The following is a 16,547-nucleotide window of genomic DNA, read 5'->3' as shown; positions in this document are numbered from 1 at the left end:
CATCATCTAGGGCACAGTGTGTACTTGATATCAATGAATTTTATTTTTATTTTTTTAAAACATTTTTTTTGATTTTTTACAGAGAGGAAGGGATAGTGATAAAGAGTTAGAAACATCAATGAGAGAGAAACATTGATCAGCTGCCTCCTGCACACCTCCTACTGGGGATGTACCAAGGTATATGCCCTTGACCGGAATCGAACCTGGGACCTTTCAGTCTGCAGGCCGATGCTCTATCCACTGAGCCAAACAGGTTAGGGTGATATCAATGAATTTTATATGACGCTGTATCTCCAATAGGTAGACTACAGTACATGAGGCAGAAATGCAGGGTAGGAATGGCCATGCTTATCATCACTCCCAATTACCTGCTTAGGGGAATTTGTCTCTCTCTCTTTGCATGTCTGGGCTCTGTGGGTTTAGTCATTCTGGTTCCCAAACAGGGAATGCTTCCACTGATGGACACAGCAAGAGCTCTATTAAATTGTAAGCTACAGCTGGCTCCTGCGCACTTTGGGTTCTTTGTGCCAAGATACCAACATGCAAAAAGGGAAGCTCTTGGCATTAGGAGGCGATTGGATGACTGTTATACAATGGAGATAGAACAGATATATTTGGCACCCAAGTGATTTATTTAGGCACCTCTTGGTAAACATCTGCCCCATTTTGACAGTAATAGGTAAGTTCAGAGCCTTACTCAGATAAGGGCATGGTGACTAGGATCTCAGTCCCCTCAGGGGTGGGAGTCTGGTTCATGCCAAGAGGTTTGACAACTAGGGCTACGGAAGTACTAAGTAAAGTTGGGGAAAATATAGAATGGGATCATTTGTGATCCCAAGACTGGCTGCAGTGATTAGGGCTGTAATTCATTACGTTTTACCGAACCGAGAAAAAGATGCATCAGCATCCTAACAAAGCTGCTTCAAGAATATACACAAAACAGTGTATCCAAAGGGTGGACCCAGGTAGACTCTGTGAGGTGCTGCCCACATCCTCATTCGGTACAAAAAACCTATTCCTCACGCTGCTGGGAGTGCTGCAAGCAACACTTTGGGAAATGTCTCAACTGAAGGGAGCTGCTGCGCCTCTTGGGGCAGCTGGTTACAGGAACAAATTGGTGCGGGGCTATAAAAACCTGTCATCTCTTGCTGAAACTTGGTATTGAAGCCATTGAAGCATCAGAAGTTAACTGTGGGGTTGGCTGCGGCCATTTTGAACAGCAATGTTCCGGTGAAAATAACAGAAAGACCCAGCTTTGAACGATTTCCCAGCCAGTCATTAGTTGCATCATATTGGACCACTTGTATCTTCTCAGACTTTTAGTTTCTTGTAAAAGTAGGAATAATATACCTAACTCATAAAGTTACAGGAGGATTAAATGATTTCATGAGCATAACACAAGCAACCCAGTTCTTTACGCACTGCAGGGCTCACTAATTTAGTCTCACTCTCTCTCAAAAAAGTATAGTCACAAATTACATTAGCATTTTAAAAAGTCATTTAAGACCTTGGGCATTTACAGAATTTTAACATGTGCGGTTCTGACTGTTGCTCAATAACCCCAGTGGTCCACGTAATGTAATGTAATCATTTGAATTTTTCAGAGGTGCACATTGAATCGGACACACTGGGAGAGGCTGGTTGGCAGGAGTGAGTCACTTTCCTGGGCTGGAGCCTACCCAATGCCAAGCATTTTCATCTTAGCCTGACGTTTTGCTCTTATTATCTTCCCATCCATGTACCTTTTGTGAAGCAAGAAAGTTTTTTATGGAAAATCTGGTTTTTATGGAAAATGCCCCTGCTAAACAAAAGAACAAACATAAAAAAACAAAAAACAAAACAACTAAAATCAACCAGTGAAGAGTGTTGGCATGGAGGTGAAGAGAAAGCTAAGCAATCTGAGCAACTGGTGATGCTTACACAGTCAAATTGAATTTGGGGATAAATTACAGAGTAGAATTCCACATTGCAGTGTTTTGGACTCATGATAAGAATGCTTTTTTTCCTTATGCGCTCCATAAGGAAATGAGGAAAGGCAATTCACAAACGATTTCAATAAATTTCCTAGACAGAATTCTTATTATTAGCTTTATAAATGAGTCTAGTCCTCTATTTATAGAATTATAAAGGTCTTAAGGGGTCAATTAAAAGTTTTAGTGATACCCAATTGAACTTTATGAGAGAAATTCTATGCTATGATTGTATCTGTGATGTTGGGACTTTGTAAATGTCTCAGCATGTATCTCTTAAGAATGTCAGGGTATGTGTAATTATTTTTAATACTACCACATAGTTCCTGTTGTATAGCAAATTGTAAAATGTAAATTATTAACCATGGCTTGATAATCACATTGTAAAGGGAGAATTTGCACCATTAATTGCCTGTTTTACAGCAAGGATATGGCATTTGTCAATAGATATTCAACACCAGGTACAAAAGCTCCATGTTATGATGTACATGGACAAATTAAGCATGGGTCATGCCCTCTTTTAAGGAAGAAAAAAATACTGGTTCCAAATATAACCCTGAGAATTGGAAGGTAAAGTGTCTTGAGGAAAGAATATTGGGATCCATGACTGGCAGAAGGTCATAATATTGGCTCATTTAAAAAGCTGCTTATTCCCCTCATACTCATTTAGAGACAAAAGGGAGATATCAGCACAGAACTGGCTCTAAGAAATATGACATATCCTACATGTGAGCAGTAAATCTCAGCACTTTTCATCTGTTAAGTCACTTAACTTCGTGTGACTGAATGCTCCCTGTGGTAGGTAGATCTAACATTTAAAGATAGATATATTTCCACAAAAATGACTTTTACACATCCATCCATAAAAAATAGCAGTCTCACTTTCACAAGGCTCCAAGCAGTCTCAACACAGTGCTCCTTTCATTTGAACTTTGCAGTCCTTGTAGGAACAGTGGTTCCACATTATACTGTTTTAAGAGTCGAGTTGAATTCTGTGGACAATTAGAATATGTTGCAGAAAGACTGGTATTTCCTGGGGCAGGATAAGGGGAATAATCCATAATTGATTATAATTCAACTGGGCACTAACTTGTTCATATTATCTTCTGGAATCCTCATTTACTAGTAAATTGCATATACTCCAGGGAGGTAATATATTACAGAGTATTAAAGAGTAAAGCTATTAGTAAGAGAGCTGCCAGTGTCTATTTCCATCCTACTCCTAATGACTTCCACAGAATGTCACTCATTCTTACAAGTGCTTTTAAGACTTTTCAAAAATTCATTTGGAAGTCTTATCAGAGATTTCCTGGTCTCCTGTGAAGATGTAGGCTACCCATTAGTATACAGAACACAGGGAAGTGTATGGGGGGGGGGGGCAGAGAGGGGGAATATAGAATGGTATTCAGCTATTCTTAATCAAAGGAAGAAAATACACTTTTGTTGACTGTCTCCCACGTGACTGCTCTGTCCTATGTGTTTTCATATGCAATCTCCAATGTATTATTGTTACAATTATGACCATTTTATGGATGGAAAACTGAGGCTATGGGAGGTTAAGTAATTACCATGAAGATCTAGTATGAGTCAAACTTGGATCTTGGAGTCAAACTTGACCTTATTCATTTCAAAGTTCATTAATCTAAGAAAAGGATAGGGATTTTATCAATGGAATTTGATTCAAGGTATTTTGGTTTTATTCCTCCCACTCAGGTTTACTTGATTCTTATTTGTTGTAAAGAGGAGTTCAGAGGCTCCTTCAAGGGAAGAAAGGTAGAGGATAAAATATTAAAACATCAACTATTATAATATCTATTATTGAGCAAAATTTGAGTAAGCAATGGAAGAAAGGCCATTTCCAATGTCCTATTCTGAAGAAGTTTCTCATTTCTTTATTTTTAGAATGTTAAAAAATTATATTCTATGACAAAACTAAACATAATATTACCATATGATTCCTCAGTCCCAGGTATTTACCCACGTGAATTGACAAATCGCTGCTTTAAAAGATATATTAATTTTAAACAATCATTCTAGAGCTATCTCATTCTTCATATGGCATATTAAAATATATCAGTTATAGCTAGAGAGAACAGAAGGAATAAGAATAGTGTAAAAGAAAGGGAGAGGCAGGGAAAATATGAGAATTATAAAGTGATAGAGTGAAACTTGTGCCACCAGGAAAAAAAAGTTTAGAACTTGACAGAGGCATCTTTTCTTTATGGGTTTGTTTGTTTTCCTGCCTTTCTTCATTCTGGGGGTATGGGAAAGGAGCAGGGCTTGAGAAAGCTTAGAACGTGGGATAAAACTATAATCTATATAGTTTCCCCAAGAGCAAGCGTTTTACTTAGAGTTGATGTCTGAAACAGTATGTATTTATGAGATGACGAAGCTTCAAATGGTTAAACTTAAACTGAGTGGTTAGAGGAGAGAGAGGTTGATGTTGTGACACTGGAAGAATCATGGGGCTGAAAAGCTGGGAACCTACTTTCAGCGTGGCTCCAAGAGTAAGCAGGACACCCCAGGGTTCCTGGAATTCAGAGTGTCATGGTGATGCAGAGACCCAGAGTGAAGTAAAGGAGCTTAAACAGGATGTAAGAGGATGTCCCCCAAACAAACTTTTCTATTGAGGTATAACACATACAGTAAAGTGCATGAATCTTAGGTGTATATTTTGTTGAACTTTTATTTATGAACATATCCATGGATCCACCAGTCTTATCAAGATAAAGAATATTTCCAATATTTCAAAATGCCCCTTTGTGGTCCTTTCTATCAATACTTTCCGGGAGTATGGGAAGGGAGCAGGACTTGAGCAAGCTTAGAATGTGGTAATCACTCTGATGTCTATCATTAAAAATTAGTTTTGCCTGAAAATCTCAGATAAACAAAATCATACTGTATGTATTCATTGGTGTCTAGCTTCTTCCAATATGATGTCTGTGAGATTCATCCATATTGTTGTATATAATTAATGGTGGGTTTTCTTTTTAAAATTGCTACTCAATCTCTTTGAATGAAAATACCATAGTTCATTTATCATTCTTTTGCAGATGAAGATTTGAGTTGTTTCATGTTTTTACTTTAATGCATAAGTGGGCTATGAACATTCTTGTATACGTCTTTTGGTGGATGTATCGGTATGCATTCATTCCTCCTGTGTGTACGCCTAGGAGTGGAATTGCTGGCTCATAGTATAGATATTGGCAAACAACTTCCCCAAATGGTTATACAATTTAAATATCTACTAAAAACATATATGAAGATTCCAGTTGCTTCTCCTTTTTGCCAACTTTTAGTATCACTTGTATTTTAAATTTTAGCCATTCTGGTGAGTGGAATGTTATCCATTCTGTGTTTGTTTGTTTTCATTTTTCTTTTTAATCCTCCCCCAAGGATATTTTTTCTCTTTGATTTTTAGAGAGAGTGGAAGGGATAGAGGGAGGGAGCGGAAGAGGAGGAGGAGGAGGAGAAGGAGGAGGAGAGAGAGAAAGAGGGGAAGAAAAACATCAATGTGAGACACATCAATTGGTTGGCTCCTGTACACATCCCGACCTGGGCCAGGGATTGACCTGCCCTCACCTGACTGAGAATTGAACCAGAGACCCTTTTGTATGCGGGCTGGTGCTCTGACCACTTAGCAACACCAACCAGGGTCTAGTGTGGTTTTAATTTATATTTGCCTAATGAGTAATAAAATTGAGCATTTTTTTTCAAATAATTATTTGGATAGCCACTTCTGTAAAGTTTTAATACAAATTTCCCCCCATTAATTATTTTGGATTGTCTTTTTATTTATTTTTTAAATTAAAAAATGTATTAGCCCTAACCGGTTTGGCTCAGTGGATAGAGCGTCGGCCTGCAGACTGAAGGGTCTAGGTTCGATTCTGGTCAAGGGCATGTACTTGGTTGGGGGCACATCCCCAGTTAGGGGTGTGCAGGAGGCAGCTGATGGATGTTTCTAACTCTCTATCCCTCTCCCTTCCTCTCTGTAAAAAAATCAATAAAATATATATTTTTAAAAAAGTATTAAATTTATCAGGGTAATATATATATATATATATTTCAGAGAGGAAGGGAGAGGAAGAGAGAGATAGAAACATCAATGATGAGAGAGAATCATTGATCAGTTGCTTCCTGCACACCCCACACTGGGGATCAAGCCCACAACCAGGGCATATGCCCTGACCAGAAATTGAACCTCCTGGTTCATAGGTCGACCCTCAACCACTGAGCCATGCCAGCTGGGCTATTAGGGTCACATTTGTTAATAGCATAAAAAAACTTTAGGTATATAATTGATTTGTAGTTCTTTATATGGTCTAAATGCAGGCCTTTTGTCAGATGTATGTATTGCAGACATTGCTCAGTCTGTGACTTGCTTTTTATCTTAGTGGTATCTCTTAATTAATAGAAGTTCTTAATTTGGATGAATTTAATTTATCAATCTTTTGTTTCATAATTAGAATATATCTTGTACTACTTAAATCTTAACCCAAGTTCATAAATATATTATCTTGTCCTCTTCTAAAGGCTTTATTTTATTTTATTTTTTACTTTTAGATATATAATACATTTTAAACTAGCTTCTGTATATGGTAAAGGTCAAGGTTCATTTCCCCCACCCTCAAAGATATCTAATTAAATCTGCAACATTTATTGAAAATTTCAACCTTTTCCCTCTAAACTACATTGATGCTATTGCTGCAAGTCAGATGACTGTATATGTATGGATATTTTCTTCATTCTACTTTGTTTCATTACTGTATTTGTCTAGTTCTCTGTCAGTACCACTCTATCTCACTTATGAAGCTTTACAAAAAGTATTTACATGCCTTGGCTATTCTAGATACTTTGCATTTTCATACACATTTTAGAATCAGTATTAATTAAACTCTTCTTCTTCTTTCTTTATAATTTGGATCCAGTAAGTTGTAGCTAGCACATTTTTAAAATTTTATAGTTAATTTTATCTTTAATCAAAGTTACATATATACATAGTTTAAATACTCAAATCTTATCTAATAAAAGAGAAACATGGTAATTAGCCATACGGCTGCTACCCTTCCCATTGGCTAATCACTGAGATATGCAAATTAACTGCCAGCCAAGATGGCGGCCAGCAGCCAGGCAGCTGATGCGAACAGGGAGGAATGCTTGCTCCAGTGAGGAGGAAGCCAGGTTCCCCACCTGCCTTTCCGGCCTCTCAGCTGCTCTCTAAGAAACATTGTAACACATATAGAAGCTAAACAAAACCCCAGAAACCTGTTTTTAGTCAGCCAGGCTTCAGCCAGACGGACCGCAACATTGTTTCAAATACAGAAGGTAAACAAAGGCCAGAAACCTGCTTTCAGCAGTGGAGGTCTCATAGCTGGAGCCGAGCCTCAGAGCTAAAGCTGGCCCAGAATTTAAAAAAAAAAAAAGGAAAAAAGGACAGGTTGGGAGCTTCAGTCACCCGCCAGCCTGAAAACGGCCCTCAGCCCCTCACCCAGACTGGCCAGGCACCCCAGTGGGGACCCCCACCCTGATCCAGGACACCCTTCAGTGCAAACCAGCCGGCCCCCACCCATGCACCAGGCCTCTATCCTATATAGTAAAAGGGTAATATGCCTCCCAGCACCAGGATCAGCGGAGCCGCGAGACCTCCCGGCACAGGGATCAGAATGACAGGGGGCAGTGCCCAAACCCCCTGATCGGCCCTGCTCTGTGTGTGACAGGGTGAGGCCCCCCAACTCCCCCCCGCCCTCCCACGGGCCCTGCTCTGTGTGTGACAGGGGGGAGCTCCTCAACCCCCCAGATCGGCCCTGCCCTGAGTGTGACAGGGGGCGGTGCCCCAACTCCCCTATCGGCCCTACTCTGTGAGTGACAAGGGGGAGCTCCTCAACTCCATGATTGGCCCTGCTCTGTGCATGACAGGGGGGAGCTCCCCAACCCCCTGATTGGCTCTGCTCTGTGCGTGACAGGGTACGGAGCCCCAACCCCCCTGATGGGCCCTGCTCTGTGCGTGACAGGGGGTGGCGCCGCAACCTCCCCATCGACTCTGCCTTGAATGTGACAGGGGGCAGTGTCCCAACCCCCCAATCGGCCATACCCTGAGCGTGACTAGGGGTGGCATCACAACCTCCTGATCTGCCCTGCTCTGTGCATGACAGGGGGCGGCGCCCGAACTCCCCAATTGGCCCTGCTCTGAGCCCAACCAGGGGCTGCACCTAGGGATTGGGCCTGCCCTCTGCCACCCGGGAGCAGGCCTAAGCCAGCAGGTCGTTATCTCCGGAGGGGTCCCAGACTGCGAGAGGGCACAGGCCAGGCTGAGGGATCCCCTCTCCCCCCCGAGTGCACAAATTTTTGTGCACCGGGCCTCTAGTAGTTTTATAAGGTTATAGATGAAAAATCAGTGGTCTCTTACTCTACCTCTTTCTATCCCCAAATCCCACTTCAAGAAACAATCTCTTCAGCTCATGGAAGGTTCTGGTAGGCCCCTGAGAGATAACCTACTCTGGTGATGCAGTACCATGTACCCCAAGTGCAACTTTTCCAGGGAGTGCTTCTAGAACCCCTGAGACTCAGGGCTGTAGCTCCCCTCACCCCTCCTCCTCCCACCCCCTATAGCAGAAACCAGGTGGACAGAGAGAGTCTGAAGAGCACGTGACGAGGCACCAGGAGGGTGGGTCTTGGTGGCCCCCTGACATATGGGGCACTGACATCTGGGACATATTTTGGGAATCTCCGGGCAATCAAAGTTGTGTCCTGGAATTTGGGTCTGTGGTTTGCTGAAAAAGTCTGGTCCTGCTGGGCTCTAGACAAGGAAGAAGGGAGAGGGCCAACGCTCCCTGCTGGCCCCGCACCCCCCTCCACAACCAGTGCCTTGGGTGGAGCTGGGAAGTAACCCAGGCAGCCACTGGGATGCCCTTGGTGGATAGGAGAGGGTGAGCTGGACTGGGTGGTCAGGTGGTGACTGGAGGTTGGTGGCGCTCATTGGTAATCAAGTATTTGGAAATATGGAGCAGAAAATCTGATGTGAAATTGCTGGATAGGGACTGGGAAACAGTGCACATATCCTTAAAGAATTTAACTAAGCCACCATGAATGCTGCGGAAGCAATTCCTCTTTCTGAGCCCTGTCATGTGACTGAGCCCAGCACCCCTTCTAGAGAAACACTGCCCTTAACTGGGGGGTGGCGGGGTGGGCAGCGATGGTGAGGGGCTGACCTGCCCTTGGGCCCACAGGGAGGAGGGTGTGCAGGGAGGCAGCAGCCCAGGTGCACCAAGTCCAAGCCTGGATTCTGGGCTCCTGGCGACTGGACGTGATTGCTCAGCTGGTTTCCTCCTAACAGAGAGGCTCTAACACACGTAGACCCAGCAGTTCTGTTGACCTTAGCTACCCAAGCAGGACTGACATTCCTCCAGGCAGTCACAGCTGCAAAGGTCTTTTGTCTGCGCCTCCAGCGCTTTAGCACAACCTGGGAATGATGGGGCCTTCCAGAACTGTAGGCTGGGCCAGGCTTTCCTTTCAGACCTGTGTTGGTGGTTTCTAAGGTACATGCCAAATGTGTGTTGTTGTTTTTCTCCAGTTCTTTGTAATATACATTTTCTGACTGGGAACTCATTGTACACTTTGTAAACATTTTGCTTTAAAAAAGGGCAGTCTTTCAAGTCTTTTAGCTTTCTTTTGGCATTCAATTTTGTATTTCTCAATAATATGCTTCAAGTTATATTTCTTAGTTTTCAGCTTTAGATATTATCTACTAACTTCCTACTATGAAAGGTCATTTAACTCACATTTTCTCAACCTAATTTTCCTTAGATGAGTATTCGTTATTCGTTAGATGCATTATTGTAAATATTATTCACAGCATTCGTTTATATCCTTGTTTTCCCTACAGTTAATAATCACCTCCTTTTCTTCATTTCTTTTGTTTATATACTGTTTACTACTGTTCATTCATTCTTTTTTTAAAATATATTTTTATTGATTTCAGAGAGAAAGGGAGAGGGAGAAAGAGAGATAGAAACATCAATAATGAGAATCATTGATAGGCTGAATCCTGCATGCCCCTTCCTGGGGGTTGAGCCCGCAACCCAGGCATGTGCCCTTTACCAGACCCAGGCATGTGTCCTTGACCAGATCCAGGCATGTGTCCTTGACCAGAATTGAACACGGAACCCTTCAGTCCTCAGGCCGATGCTCTGTCCCCTGAGCCAAACCAGCAAGGGCTGTTAATTCATTCTTGAACTCCCTACCAAAAATATAGCTCTCCTCCGAATTTTTTTTAATTACATCAGGTAACCTATCACATCATTCTTTTTCTTGAAGATATCTCTCTTGTCACCATCTATCCTCCCCCTCCCCCAGGTCTTCACTGGCTCATCTCTCCGCCTGTCTCACAGATGTTGCCATGAAATCTTCCTTCATTACCACATTTGGGAATCCCCTTTCCTCCCTTCTATGTCAGACCCACTGTCTTGTAAATCCCATGTCTTCTTACTTTTTGGTCTCCTTCATTGTTTTGATGTTGCATAACTTGTGGTGGCTTCCTAGGAAAGTGTCAATAGGAAATAAGGTCTTTTGAGAACTTGCTGTCTTTATTTTTATCTTACAATTAATGGATCATTTGGCTAGGTTGTTAGAATAAAAATCACCTTCCTTAAGATTTTGAAGATCTTGCTCCATTATCTTCTAGATTCTAATGTTGCACTTTATGTTACTTTGCAGTTGTTGTAATAACATGATGTTGATGTAATCAATGTTAGTTTGATTCCTGATCTTTGTGTTTCATTCTCTGGAAGGTTTAGAATTGCCTTCAGCTGCTATAGTGTCACGACTACAGGACTTGGTGTAGATCTTTGCTCAGGCCTTGTGCTGGGCGTTTTGTGGGTCCTTCCATTTAGAAGCTTTTTTTTTTTTTTTTTTAAGTTCTCACACATTTTCAGATTATTTCTTTAATAATTTCTACCCCTCTGTTTTATTTCCTGTTTTTCTGAAGATTCCATTAAAATGACGTTTGACCTCTAAATTGATCCCCTAATTTTATATTTTTTCCTATTTTCTACCTTTTTAACAGATAAATTATACTTTGGACTTGACTTACCAAACTTTATCTTCTTTCTATTAAAATGTTTATTTCTGCTGCCTTTTCCTAATTCCCACAAATTTGTTTATATTCAATAAATATTGCTTTTTTATAGCCTCTTTTTCTTGTTTTGTGGATGTTATATCCACTTTATTTTTCTGAGGATTAGTTATGTTTTTTGTTTGTTTGTTTGTTTGAAGTTTTTCTGACTCTCTTTTATTTGTTTACTTTTGGTCTGTGTTTTTCATATTATAGAACTTTCTTTTTTTTTCTAGATCTTTTTTACATTCAGTGTTATTGTTGGCTGTGTACTCATATTCAAGAGACCAAAAAAGATTGCTTATAAGTTCTGAGTGGATGGGCCTTGTCAAGAAGTGGGCTTCCTTCTAAGATAAGATAATCTTGCTGAGTATTTTCTTAGAGGAACCCCAGCTTTCAATACTTTTAGGACTTTTTAATTTTATTTTTTGCTGGGTTAGTTTCCCTAGAGATGAATTCTCCAGTTTCATGCTTGAGAGTTATGAGTTCCTGCCATCATTCTGGGACTGAGTGGGAGAAGGGGTTGGGGCAAGGGTGGGGAGGGTTCACCTTTCAGAGTTTCACATTTGGTCTGTTCTCCATGTTTCTTAGTACTATTCTCCTGTAGTATGTGTCACAAGATGAGGCTAGAGCCCCTCTGGTTCAACCTCTCCAGTACAAACCTTTTGTTGTCTTTCATGATGGGGTAGTCAGTGGGCCCAGCAACCTGGGGGAGGAAATCTATGAGATTGTTTCTTACATAGATTTTATTTTTTAATTTTTATTTATTGATTTTCAGAGAGAGAGAAAGGGAGAGAGAAACACTTATTTGTTGTTCCACCTATTATGCATTCATTGGTTGATTCTTGTATGTGTCCTGATCAGGGATCAAACCCACGGCCTTGTTGAATCAGATGGATGTTCTAACCAACTGAGCTACCCAGCCAAGGCTTCTGGCTTTCAGTCACACTTGAATCCACCACTTTTAGAGGCAATTGATGACCAATTATAGACTATGGAGGCTTTCTGTGGCTGTAACATGCACCTGCTTATTTCTGGAGTTGCACCGAGGCTTCCCTACCTCAAACCACTTTCAAGCTGTTTCTAGTTTCCTAAGGCAGTTCTCACTCACTCAATTTAAAACTTTCAAAATGTTGTCATTTCTTTTCCTGATCTCTTTATATTTGTGAATTTATATTTTTACTGCCTTCTTAGTGAGGTTTCTGGAGGGAAAATAGTAAATAGTATTTAATCTACATTTTAACTGGAAGCTAGTTAGTAAATATTTAAGAATTTAAAGTCAGCTCTTGCCTGGCCAGAGTGACTCGGTGATTGAGCATCGACATATGAACCAGGAGGTTCTAGTCCGGGTCTGGGTACATGACCGGGTTACAGGCTCAATCCCCAGTAGGGGGTGTACAGGAGGCAGCCGATCAATGGTTCTCTCTCATCATTGATGTTTCTATTTCTCTTTCCCTCTCCCTTCGCTGAAATCAATAAAAATATTTAAAAATAATAATAATAATAATAAAATAAAGTCAGCTCTTGCCTGAAAATACAGTGACCATCTCTTGACATAGTAAGAATATTGCTGCTTTTCCTCTGTTGTTCTACTAGCTGATTGACAAAGAAAAGTACTCCTACTTAATTCATTTGGGGGATGTGATAGAATGGAATGGAGACCAAGAACTGGATCATTGCCATAGAGATATTTTTGGAATGTTTTTTCTGGTCATACTTAGGAACAAATCTCCACCAAAAGGTGGCTACATTATAATATAAACTGCTGATCTGGATTTGTTGACTTGATTGTTATAGGACAAGTACAAAAGAAATAACAGAATACAATCATTTTTAAACATGTGGTATTTATTTTTGAATGATTATTTTACTCATTTGATGCAAACACTAGAAGGAGCATTCAGACTTTCTTTACCAGAAATACTTCAAGTAAATGAGCATATTTTAAATATTCTCTACTTAGGCTTTGAGTTTTCATGAAATTAATTCCATATTTTACAGATAAAGGTCATGTGTTACAACCAGTCATAGGTAGTGATTCTGGATAGTCGAAAAATACACATTTGTTAAGAAATCTGATGCTAATTTGGGATAATGATTTGTTTTTACATTTTGCTTTGTGCAGCTGGAAAATAAGGCTGCATTTTTAAAGGAATGAAATAAAGCAGCATTTGAGGGATTTTAGTGATGTGTTCCTCACATGCCATCATCATGCACAACCTCATCTTAGATAACTGCTTCATTAGTCTCCATCATTATGAACAGAGATTTATTTGGCATCATAGTGGATATCTGCCACGGCCAGATTTAGATGCTGCTATGATCCATATTACATAGGCAGAGAAGTACAAGATAGGAACAAATGTGGGAAAGTATGTTTGTGAGTAGCAAACTAATAGGGGCAGATATAAAACTCCTCTAAAGAGACTTCAGAAATCTAAAGATTTTTTTCAGACTGTCCAAATACATGGAGTATTTAACAGTGAGGAATGTGGAGGGTAGCTGAGTGGAAATTGTTTCAGAGACTGTTTGCAGGAGTTATCAGGGAGAAAAGGGAATGACGGGAATTGTACTTAGAGGGAAGGAGGCAAATGACAAAGGTTGAGTGAGGTGGGGAAGAGCCTAGACACCCAAGAATGTCTTGAGTGTTGTGTATACGGTAGGGCCTTGACTTACGAGTGTCCTGACTAACGAGTTTTTCGAGATACGAGCTGTCTCTCGGCCGATTTTTTGCTTTGAGTTGCGAGCTAAAATTCGGGTTACAAGCCAGCTTCAGATACCCCACCTCTAGTTGGCGCAGCGAACGTCACAGTGAACGCCACAACATCAGCCCAGCATCACGTGTCTCACTCGTTCACTGTTGATTTGACATACGAGTAATTTGAGTTACGAGCTCCGTCGCTGAACGAATTAAACTCGTAATTCAAGGCCCCACTGTAGTGAGCTTTTTAATGAATGACAGCTGACATTGTAGCAGAGAAACTGATAAACTGCTGTAGAATTTAGAGTTTGAAGCTGATGTAAACTTAAAAAGCTATGAACCATGGCTTTTTCAGTCAGTAAGCAGTGTCACATTTACAAAAGCATAGTAGAAGCAGGAAACTCAAGCTTTAATATGGTTCTCAAACAGTCAAGAAAGTTCAAGTATGTGACTCTTGGCTTTTCTTGCTAACATCCCTTCGTTTTCTGATCTGCAGCACCCACCTCTCAGATGGTTATGTTTGCGAGTCTTTAAACTCACCTGTCTTTACTGAGAAGGTTACCTAATAAATGAGACTAGACCTATTTTGGGGTATTGTTAGCAGGCTTTTCGAGAAGGGCAGTGGTACCTCCTATAATCAAGCAGCTTCTAGATGATAGGAGGCTTTCTATGGACATCCTTTTTTTTGCATCTAACCAAGTTAAAGGGAAAGGTGAGCCACCTACATTTTTTGGCCTTCAAACAAGTACTGCAGAATCCCAATAGTTATCATGGCCTATTCAGTGTCTTTGTGCTAAAAGCTTTACTGACATGACTGCAGTTGTTACTGAGAGCTGTGATGCCCCCATTCATTCTCCTTGAGTTATTATTTTCTCAGGAAAGAGACTACAAAGAGGGCATTAAGGAGATAAATGCTTTTCCAAAGGAGCCACAAGTCCCTCTTGTGTATTCCCATGTGAACACCAGTGCATTGGAAAAAGTTACCACAAAGTACCTAGTGTTAATTGAATGATTGAATTCTGTACTAAAAGAATATTATTGGAAAAATTCCTGTAAAAATTAATACATTAGAATCAAATCAATTGATTTAATAATTCAGCCAAAGCATAGTTTATCCTTGTTAAGTTACAATTGTGAGAAAAGCTCAAGTTGTATATCATAACAAACTAAAGGACAAATCCATTTCATTTTTATATTAAAAATGTTTTTCTAAATCCAATCCATAAAGTCATAAATGGTTAAAATATAAAATTTGACTGAAAAGTTCACACCAAAAATATCATTCGTTTTAATTTTTCACCCTTGAGAAATCCTGGGGTAGATTTAGGACTCTTTATAAAATCAAATCAGAAGACTATATATTCATGAAGCACATATGATGTGCCAGGCTTTGCCTTACGTCCTGTAGGAGGGACAAAGAAGGTCTTCTTAAGATGCAATAGAGGATTATTATGAAGAACTAAAAGTTTAAATGACATAATAAGATAGAAGTAATACTTTAAGACAGCAATGGAAATGCAATCAAAACCAATTATGAATACAAGTCAGGCATTAAACTTATTTTGGGACTCAGTAGTTCAATTATTGGCTAAATAACAGGGTTTTTGAAAAATAAAGGAGATACGCTTAGAAAGATAATTTGGGTTAAAATTATGGGCCTTCGAGGGTAGGCTAAGGTTTTAGAACTTGATGTTGTAAGAAAACCATTGAAAAATTTAATTCAAACCTTAAGTGAAGAAGTGACAAAATCAGAGCTGCATGTTGGGGAGATGGATCTTTCCGTTGTGCACAGACAAGACAGAGAAACTTCAGGTGCTGAGAGATGCTGAAAGGCTACTGCCATTTTTTAGATTGTTTCGATCATCCCGTGAGACGGGCTCACCACCACCCCAACTATGGATTAGGTATCTAGACTGACAGTGTCACACACATACCCTAGAAAGATTTTTTATTACACAGACATAAGGTTGCAAGAGTGCTGAATGAAGGTGCTGAATGAAGGTGCTGAATAAAGTGCTGAATGAAGGTGCTGTGTTAATGTTAGATGAACTATAAGCCCCCACCTATAGAACCTGCATTGTGGGAGGCAGGTCTTCGGAAGAATGGATGTTGCCATTCTTCCAAACATGTGGTTATATAACATGCAATTTACAGGCCCATTGAGAGACCTTGGAATGTCAGAGAGGAGGTCTCCAGGGCTTTAAAATAAACATCCCAGCAATCCTTGACCCTTTGTTCATGCATTCCTTTTTAAAAAATTTGAATACATTGTTTCTATTTTGAAGAAAGATTTTCTTAAAAGATGCAAAGCTAAATGGAGATTGCATCTGGGGTAATAATTATAGATTCTAGTGTTTAATAAATCAGTCAGCTTTGGTTTGAGCACCAGTTACATGTTGTGGACTTATGTGTGCAGTGAGAACCATCTAGGAAACTTGTTTAAAATGTCAATTCCTGCCCTCAACCCCAGGGATTCTGGATGAGAGGTCTTGGGTGGGTCTCAGGGATGTTCCTTATGACCAATCTTTCTTTCTATTTAAATTTTATTTTTAATTACATTTTACATTCAATATTATTTTGCATTAGTTTCAGGTGTATGGCATAGTGCTTAGACAATCATATACTTTACAAAGTGTTCCCCTGAATATTTCTAGTGCCCACCTGGCACTATGCATCGTTATCACAATATTATTGATTTTGTCCCCTATACTGTACTTTACCTCCCTTGACTATCTTGTAACTATCAATCTGTACTTCTTAATTCCTT

The sequence above is a fragment of the Myotis daubentonii genome, chromosome 2 (assembly GCF_963259705.1).
Source record: "Myotis daubentonii chromosome 2, mMyoDau2.1, whole genome shotgun sequence".
In the NCBI taxonomy this organism is placed as follows: Eukaryota; Metazoa; Chordata; class Mammalia; order Chiroptera; family Vespertilionidae; genus Myotis; species Myotis daubentonii.
Note: the sequence above shows the minus strand (reverse complement) of the source record.